Source organism: Arachis duranensis, chromosome 2 (assembly GCF_000817695.3).
Source record: "Arachis duranensis cultivar V14167 chromosome 2, aradu.V14167.gnm2.J7QH, whole genome shotgun sequence".
NCBI classification, from domain to species: domain Eukaryota; kingdom Viridiplantae; phylum Streptophyta; class Magnoliopsida; order Fabales; family Fabaceae; genus Arachis; species Arachis duranensis.
The window spans coordinates 62166206-62176781 of NC_029773.3; the positions used below are offsets into that span (position 1 = coordinate 62166206).

The window sequence follows — 10576 nt, forward strand, 5'->3', positions numbered from 1 at the left end:
AATACCCATTAAAAAAGGAAACTAACGTTGTATCCATCAAATATGGATTCCTTACAACAAAAGTATCCAAATCCTAAATTTATGTTGACTTTTTAATAAAATTCTAGAATTATCCCATCCTTTATCTTTAGTCTTTCCTCTCCTCTTTCCCAAATCTCAAACACCTCCATTGCCACTACCTTAACCATCTTCTATTCTCTACTACTCCACTAACCACCACTGCCGTCATCTTTCCACGCTGACGATGACAAAGACGACAACAAGGCAACCAGGCAATCCATCCGTTCCCACGTTACCACCTTCAACTGCAGCCATCCAAACTCCACGGCGATCCCAGCATCGCCTCAAGCCCATGCACCGATCACCTATACCTTGGCACAGTGGCAAGTTCAGAGTTTAGAGCCACCGGATTCAAGCTCGAGCAACGGCCGTTGCACAAAGATGCCGCAATGCCTCTCCGGCCAAAATCCCGTCTAATGCCGCCACAAGATGGAGAAGCTCCGGAAGGGAGACTGAACCGAGATCCAACGCGCAAGGTCCCTTCCTGTGGTGCGATTCAACTCCTCTTAGGTCCACTTCAAGCTCATGGACTCCATGGAAAAAGGTCCTATATTTACAACAGTACAAATTACAAATTTATTATATAATTAACAAAGTTAAACAAATCTCCTGTAACTAATAATTTATTTGTTTTTATCTATACCCAAATTGAACCAATTGAGTGTATTCATTGTTCAAATTCTCTCATAAATCTCCAATCATATCTATGTTAGGATACTTGTCAAGTCAGAGAATGACTCTTATAACCACAACGGCAATAGAGGTGCGTGGTGTTGACCGTGACGAAGATGACGCGAGGTTTGGGAAGTGGGGGAGAGAAAGGAGGAGAAGAATCCGGTTGGAGAGGTTGTGACGGTGATCAAGTTTCTTGGAAATGGGTTCATGAAGATGAAAATGCCGTCGTGGTAGCGGTGGTTAAGGTGGTTGGTAATGGAGGGATGTTAAAGTTTGAGTGGGAAAGAAGAGATGGTTGGGAGTTGATGTTAAAGATAATGGTGGGGTTAATTCTAGAATTTTATTTAAAAGTCAACATAAATTTAGGATTTGAGCACTTTTGTCGTACAGAGTCCATCTTTGATGGATACAACGTTAGTTTCTTTCTTTAATGTGTATTTTTGTCGGTGTTCATAAAGTTCATGGTACAAATGGTTGTTTTTCCAAGATAATTAATAAAGTTGAACGTGTAAGACCATGGGAAGTCAGAATCATACATGGAGGTGAACGGTGTAATGGTGTGAATTAGACATTCACTAAACAAAAACCCAGCGCCTTCCTTCCTTCAGGTGCTCACTCTTCCAAAACTCAAGCAGCATATTAGCAAAGCTTTTATTCTCAAAAGCTTAATAGATAAATGAAGCCACCAAACAATGCATGATCAAGAATTTTAGGCATTCAAAACAAAATCCTTTGGTTAACAATAAAAAACAGAAATGTACCCGGAAACAAAAATGTTGCACAAAATTAAACTCCAATGTGATGTTTAAGACTCCTCTTGCATTTTTTGCTTCTTAGACTTCTTTACTTTCCGGGCAGAGTCCAAGGATGATATTTTCCCATCGATAGCATCTTGCTTGAGTGTTGTTAGTTCTCCCTCACTTTCCCCCTTCTTTGCATTCCTACGAAGTTTTTGAAGATAAGTAAAGCACAAATATATATACCTTCAAAGGTATACAAATAAGTTAGAAAATACAAACCTGCTAGTATGGGAAATTAATTCAGAGTGCTTCTCCAACCAATGAATGCTGCCGGTGTGATCTGCCATCAAGGAGCCATAAATATGAAGTATTTCCTCATCAAAGCTGCAAAGTTTAATAATCAAGATTAATATGTGACGAGAAACTTAGCTTATAACCGTTTATGATGTAAACTTTATCCTCGTTCAGACGTTCATTTTAGAACTTTGTCAAACCAATAAATAGAAGTGCCTAGCATGTAAAATGGGATAGGATTAGATGCCAAGCATATATTTGTTGTAAAGCTCATGAGCTTAGTAAAGGACTTTACCTCTCAGACATCTTGAGAGATTGGAAAGCTATCCTTTATAGATAAATCTTTTGTTATGTTTTGTTTTTGTACAGGAGAACTCTTATCATAATTTCTATTATCTTTCTCATAATTTCGTCTTAATGAAATTCTTATTTTATCAAAAAGTAAATAAAATAAAAGAAGTACCAGCTCACAAAATATGCTAAATAATATCTACTAGAAAGAAAAGGATAAAAGTAGAGTTTGTTAATCTCATACTACCAATGAAGTGCAGAACCCTTTAAAACCAAATGCTGCACAACTATGAAAGCTATTTCTTTATTCAGATACAGGGATGCAGCTAAACAGTTAAAAGAGTTTGGCAAGTTACTACTCGTGCAAAAATATCTAGACACAGTGTTTCTTCAGTGCATCTATTTGGGTATGCAACAAAATCAGAAAACCATCGTACAAGATGGCTACTATAGTTTTTACCTAACAAATATATTTCACCAATTGGAATCTGGAGCATGAATATAAGATTTTACTAAAACCCAAACATACTAGCACAGTGTTCAAACGAATTCTTCTGGACTCTAGATTGAATATATAGTCACATTTGAAATAAACTAACAACATGTTTACCTCTTGACTGAAAACCGTATCATATTTCCAACCTTGATAGTATGTCTCTTGTGAGATTTGCTTGCATACACATCTTGCTCATGTTTCTATAAGAAACGACACAGTACATACATAGACCACATCAGTTCTAGTAATTATGAATACAATCAGATTTAATGGACAACAACTACTAAACATCGTGGCAGATACTCACAGTTTTGTACACGAATTCTTCCCTAATGTCTTTCTCTGTTATAATCGCAGAAGAAATCCGAGCACGACAACATGAATGGACTCTTGTGAAAGCTTAACAACCTTCCCCTCTGAAAGCAACAGTAAAGAACATAACAACAAATAAGCAAATACACAAAACATTGTACACTATTGGTTTCTGTTTACATTTCCTCCCATTTTGCTATTTCCAAAATTTTGCTAAAATAAAAGAGAACGAATTCTCAAAAGAAACAAGCTTCAGATTCTGTTTCCAGAAACAATTCTCACAAAAAAATCATTAGTGGTTAGAAAATTAAAATTGCTCCTATTACATTTTGTCACATAATTCTGAACCCTATAAATTTAACAAGATATCTGGCTATGAAGCATTTTCCTTGTGAAAACAAGAACCAAACTGTAAACAAGTTCATTCATCGATTTCATCATTCATAAAACAAAACCTAAAAGAAGGAGTTGAGTTAACCTAAAAGCATATCAGGCTTTGGAGAAAAAAGCAACAAATCCAGGCTAAGCGGAACACCGAAATAAGGAATAACACCAGAAAGAATCTTGGCCTTCTTGTTATCCAGGGAATTGATGTCGTAAGCTAAGACAACACCATCCAAGGCTTCGCTGAACGTGAAGAGCAAGGAGCTGAGCTCACGAAGAATGGCTTCGGAAACGTCTCTACTCTTGGAAGGATGAAGGTAAGCAGTTAAATTAGCGTTTGAGAGCTTCAAACCCTCCATTGGGAGAATGGTCAATCAGTTAGTTAGTTGAAACAACTAGTGTCTAGTCAACGCGGCTGGGCAGAGCAGAACTGAAAATTAAAAACAGATACAGAGGCGGGGAGATGCAGACAAACTGGTGGCGAGAGGCAAGACAGCACGACCGTGAGAGACGAAGGCGAGGAGAGGAGTCACTTTATCTACTTTATCAAAGCTTAAGACACTCCGAAAATGACGGCATAATATATCCCTTGACTAAAATTAGGGGTGACAAACGGGTCTAAACCTGCTGGGGCGGCCCGCGTAACCCGCCAAAAAAGGGGGGCTGGGCTAAAAAATTGGGACCGCCAAATAGTAAAAGCCCGCCTAACCCGCACCGCTTAAATCGCGGGTTTTGGCGGGCTTTGGCGGGGCGGAGCGGGCTTCCCCGCCGGGCTAAGGTTTTTTTTTGTGAGGGGTATTTTTGTAATTTTTTCCTAAAACCTAACTTCCCCCAATCTAACTTACAAGAGTATGAAGATAAAAATTGAGTGTTTTGAATTATGTTTATGTTATTTTGGAGACAATATTTATAATTATGTTTTGGATTATGTTTATTTTGCTTTGGAGAGAATATTTATACTTATATTTTGAATGAAAAATTAGTTTATAATTATATTTATTAGATATTTATAATTACAAAGACTTTAATGTTTGTGAATATAAAAAATATAATTTTTTATGCCATTAGAAATTATAAATTTATTAATATAGTTGTGAAATTATAGTTAAAGACAGAAGGGAAAGGTACTCGGGTTTTGGGTTAATTTTGCAATTTACTTGCTGAGTTTTTTAATTTTGATATGGAAGTTACGATTGCATATAACAGCCTTATAGGGAAATTGGATGTATCACCGAGTTGTGATGACGGCATAACTGAAATCGGACGGACCGATTTAGAAGTCTAAAATCGGACGGACCGATTTTTAGTAATCGGAGAGAAGCAAATCGGTGGGTCCGATTTGCTGCACCATGCCAGATGGCGTGCATGCAAGCTATTCCTCCGTCGGTTTGGTTGAAAGGAAGCAAGTTAATATCCCAACTTCATAACTTGGTTAAAAAATTTTGATATGGAAATAAAATGAGTGATATACTTTAACATGGTAATTGTTGGTATTTTTTAAAATTGTGGGAGTACACAAATCGGACCCTCCGATTTGTGTTTAAAAGTTGAAAAAAATTCAGAGTACACAAATCGGAGGGTCCGATTTGTGTTAAAAAAAATTAAAAAAACTCAAAGTACACAGCTCGGACCATGCGAGTTCTTTGGTCATGAAATTTTACTTCACAAATCGCATGGTCCGATTTGCAGCTGATGGAATTTGAAATCTGAAACGTGGAATTCGGACCCTCCGTTTTTCTTGTTCTGGGTAATTCACAACTCGCAAGGTCCGAGTTCTGCTTCCTCTAATCCCACAACGAGGTGAAGCACCCCTCCTCCCCATACGCGAGTCTAACACGTTCTTTACTTCCATATTCAAATTAATTAGTGTCATAACTTCATAACTTCACCTTTCCTTTCACTCTCGTCTCTTTTTCTCTCTCTTTGTTCCTCATCACTTTCATTTTTTTTCCTCTGTGTTCCCCAACCCCACTACCATTGTTGGACCACTAGAAACACCAGAAAAATTTGGAAAAATGCCCAAAAGAAAAAAAATAAAAAATATAAATCAACTAGAGCTTCATATAGCTAATTATTTTGGACATACTAATTATGTAAATTTCTATTTTTTAATATTTTAATTTAATAATTAAATAATAATAGTAATAAAATTTTACTGTTTTTAATAACAATATATATTATTATAGCACTAAGTAGAGATTATAATATATATATGTATATGGTTATTGTTAATGATATATATGTATGATATGATATGGTTATGATTACTGTTAGATATTAGACATAGAAATTAAACTTAAGTTAATTAGTTAGTTAGTGTTTATTCCTTTAAAGCTTTCACAATAGATAATAAATGTTAGGTTTTTATTTGATTTGAATTTATTGAATAATATATTGAAATGAAATGAAGATCTGTATATAAATTTAAAATTTAAAATTTAATTTTTTATTATTATTATTATTATTATTATTATTATTATTATTATTATTATTATTATTATTATTATCCGTGAATAATTGTAATTAATTATTAGCATGATTATTATTATTATTAACGATATTACTATTATTATTATCGATATTGTCCATAGGTAATGTTAATTATTATTATTATTATTATTATTAACTGAGTATAATTTAGACAAATAATTAGGCATATTTATTAATTTGTATGTTTATAAATGTATGTATGTTTGATAGGCAGATTATATCATTGTAAGTAGGGACATGTAAGAGAAATTATATTATTGTTAATATACTTATTATGCTGGAATTCGTAAAGGAACTGTGATTTTGTAAGGTTCACGCTTGTTGGTATGTGATCATTTGAAGTCGTCTGATTCGTACAACTAAATTGTTGAGGCTCATTTACGGGAGACGGGTTTCTATTATGTTTCTCAAATTGGGATAATTCAGTGTCAGTCAGCAATGATAAATGCTCTGATTGAGAGATGGCGTCCTGAGACGCACACATTTCATTTTCTAGTTGGTGAGTGTGCGGTGACATTGGAGGATGTGGCAATGATTCTCAGTCTCCCGACAAATGGTCTTCCAGTTACAGGACCAACCATGAGTTCTTTTGAGGCGATGGAAGCTGAGTGCTTGCACCATTTTGGAGTTGCGCCAACGATAAAAGAATGTAGAAGAAGTTTTATAAAGCTGACTTGGTTTAGGCGTTTGAAAGAACGCATAGTGTTGACTGATGATTTCACATTCAGATGTATGTAAAGTGTCACATAATGTTGTTGTTTGGTACTATTTTGTTTGGAGATAAGTCTGGTGCAGCAGTGCACTGAAAATTTCTGCCGTTGCTCCGTAACTTCTCGGGGATCATACAGTTTAGTTGGGGTTCGGCATGCCTTGCGCACTTGTATAGATCATTGTGTAGGGCAACTCGTGTCGACTGCAAGGAGATGGACGGTCCTTTGACACTTTTGCTTACATGGGCTTGGATCCGGTTACCATTTCTTGCGCCGATTCTTGGCAACCCCCGATTATTTCTGATTGCAAATAGGTAAAATGGATTGATGTATGAATTGACACAAGCACTAGAATAGTTAATGAATTGCTGTATGAGTTGACAGAAGCAGTATGAATTGATGTATGAATTGACGAAAACAAGTTAATTAAGAATTTGTATTAATGCAGGTGGCAAAACTGGGAGCGTGAAAACTATGGTTACCGGTATCATTCCGTTCCCCACTATAGGAGGTTGTTAGATGATATGCAAGAAGACATGTATGTCATTAAAAAATATTTCATGCATTTGTTTTGTCAATGAATTTATAGTTGTTTAATCATCTGATACTGTCGGTGTGTCCAGTTTGTTTGGCAGGCTTATGGCATTGGACACGTTGGTCCAGACCTGATTCCCTTAGACATCCGTCATAATTCTGTTAGTTGGAGTGCCAGGGTGCCGCTTATATCATTCGAATGCGTCGAGTGGCATGCAACTAATAGAGTCAGGAGGCAATTTGGCTTGAATCAGGGTGTCCCTAATCAGCCGCGGGATCTAGGTGCATCACATGGTGAAGTACTAACTGGGCCTAAAAATCAAGATTAGGCAAATACGCACTCTTTCTGGGTGATGCAGTGGACCAACCGGTACAGTCACATTCTAGTTGATGAAATGGGTCCTCCATATTATTCCTTGGACACTTACATGCATTGGTACCGAGGAGCTTTCAGTGATCACTTGCAATTGTCTGACTTTGTAGCACAAGAGAATCCAGAAGGGCCCCCGGTTGATATTCAAGAGAATCAACAGGAACAACCAGCGCCACAGCCACGTCCACCTTCACCCCCCGTCACCTCCACCGCCACAGGCACAGCAGGATGTTGAGTATTTTGCTCCATATGTTCCTCACACGCAACCGTCTGATTATCTTTCACCGTCAGTACCTATACATCAGCAGTATTGGGGTGGTCCACAGTTTGAGACAAGGGAGCAAGGATCGTTCTCCCAGCTACTTGGTTTCATGGGTAGTTCAGGAGTAGGTCACTCATATTCAGGTAACTATGCAGACATCCCCGCCGACCACTGGGCACGTTCGGGTGGTGTTACTCAACCTAGGAGGTCATTGGATTTGAGACCTCGGGATCGCACTTCCTCTGATAATTTTGGAGCCAGAATGTCTGTTGATTCGAGTAGGAGTGCTGAAGCCGCGGGAGGAATTATACAGAGTCGAAACCAGGGGCGTATTCCGATGAGTCTAATTCAGGAGAGTAATATGGGAGTTGATGATGACACTGATGACTATCTAGTAGACCATCCGGAGAGTGATGGAAACCATGATGATGAGGATGATGAGGATGAGGACGAGGATGACGATGAAGATGATTCCGAGGATGATGATGAGGACGATGACGTCGCTGATGATCCGGCCGACCAAGCTGATGAAGACCGCGCTGACAATCCAACGGCTAGTGCAGGTAACGTAAAATTTTGATTATATATTCTTATATTTGATTAGTTCCAGTCTCCATGGGTTATACATTGATGCTGAATTTATATTTGATTAGTTCCACTCATTGTATGTATTGTATTTTGATAGGTACAGCCACAAGTGAAAAAGAAAAAGGCTACAATCTTAGAGAAGATCCGCCACGTCGGAGTGCTAGTCGGTATACCCCTCCCCATTTAACAAGCTTGCCAAGAAGTGCAAAAAGTTATGCACAGGTTTAAAGTGGACAGCGAGAAAATGATGTGTTTCATGTTGTTAATTAAGATTTATGGGTTGGTTGTATTACTTAGGGTGTTGTTACTATTTAATTTTGACTGTGTATAAAATTAGGGACATTGTATTACTTAGTTTAGTTAGTTTGCTGTTAGTATTTAGTATTGCTGTTTTTGGATTGGTTCTATTACTTACATTGTTGTTACTTTGATTGATGTTATTCTGCTATTTTAATTAGGTTGTAATGATCGATATTTTTATTCATACTGCTACGACTATTATAGATATTTTTATTTTATTTTTTATATTTAAATAACTATTATTTTAATTTTCAATAATTTATTAATTAATTTATATTTATTATACTATTATAGAAATAAAATTAAAAATTAAATACATATTTTCAAAAATATATTAACAATCTTTGTTTATGTACGCATGAGTCGCTTAATCGGACGGACCCACCGGTTCATTCACAAATTTCCACGCACTAGAAATCGCTGCCACCGATTTCTCAGCAGCTGATTCACCTTGCAGCAAATCGGTGGGTCCGATTTAGTCTCCTAAGGATCAAAATTTTTTGCTGACCCACAAATCCCTGGGACCGATTTGTGGTTTTTTGCTGACCCACAAATCCCTGGAACCGATTTGTAGTCTCCTGGATTCGAGTAGCAACAAATCGGTGCGTCCGATTTTATGAAACATATACAAACCAACCCAAAATCGGTCAGTCCGATTAGACTCCCTTTCCCTCAGAAATAAATCGGACGGTCCAATTTCATCCCCCACCTAACTTCAGCTTTCCGCCGTCACAGCCTTGTATAACACCCACAACCTCCATAACGCTGCGTTACTCACATTCCGTTATCATATCGAAAAAAAATAGCATTTACTTGCATATGTTACTAATTAGTTCCCATCTTGAAGATTTATAATAAATTAATATATGAAATATAAATAAATACGCAAGAACATAAGAACATAAAGTTTAAAATGTCATGTGTTCCGAGACTTACCTAAAACTGGATGACTGGACTTGGATCAAGGGCCCAAACGGTGAGGAATATAGATTCCGACTTGGTTGGCACCTGGGAGCTTCCGTCCGAGATGATTTGTATGTGTGTTGATGAATAAGGTTGGTACTTGCAATGATACTCCGATGCCTAAGTCAGTAAGGGGTTAAGCAGATTTATAGAATATTGGAACTTAGGTTTACCTGAGTGTGTTAGTGTTTTTATAGGTGATAATCCAATAACCACCGTTAGTGTAGTTCTACTTCTGATGGTGGATAACAGTCCCTTTATCTTAGGGTTATTAGGATATCTCTTCTAGAAGTGGATGAGAGATTTAAGGAGGCAGTTATTTACTTGAATAAATGTTATCTGCCAGCTATTGTCAAATTCGACCTCTTTGGAAAGGTCGGGTAAACGGTGAAGGCCAATACTTTGACTTGGGCCTTTTTGTATTGATTGGACTTGACCATTGTGTTGGGGTAGGGTATGAACAGTACCCCTACTTGAGTTTGATCTTTTTGCTAAGGGATTGGATTCAAGTATTGTTGGAGTTCGAAGACACAGAAGTCGATCTTTTCCAATCACTTCGGAAACCGACATGATTTTTGAATCATCAATCGTTGCATCTTATCAACTGTCGCGTCCGTTTGGGTTCTACATTTACACGTGGGGGCAGTTACATTGGTAACGACGCGTTTCTTTAATGACTGCGTCGTTTTATTGTTATGACCTTGGTACGTTATAAATACTTTTCCCTCTTCTTTCTTTATTTTCTTTCGTCTACTCTTCGAAGTTTCTTTTCCCTATTCTTCCATTTTCTTACTCAAAACTCCTTTTGATTTTCGTTCGTGGGTGCTCTGCTTCGGCTACTGAAATTTCTTCTTTTTGCGACTCTACAAAGAAGGTTAGCTTTCCTTCGTTGCTCTTGTCGTATTTTCTTTATTTCCACTTTGGTATACTGTACGCCAAAAGAGGAGTTTTGGGTATATCTTTGATTCATTTTTGTTGTTAATAGTGAGAAACTTTGAGATTTTTGTGTTTTTCTTTTATAAAAGTCGTTTCTTTTACCGCTGCTGACTGTTTTCTTTATCTACCTTTAAAGAGCTGTCTTGTCTTGGAACTCTGTTTGATGGT

General features: G+C 37.2%; 1 pseudogene; it reads right to left on the reverse strand.

Annotated features, from left to right (window-relative positions):
- Nucleotides 1–1432: 1432 nt before the first annotated feature.
- LOC107474611 (DNA-directed RNA polymerase I subunit rpa43-like) lies at nt 1433–3776 on the reverse strand (annotated as a pseudogene).
- Between the last annotated feature and the right edge of the window lie 6800 nt (nt 3777–10576).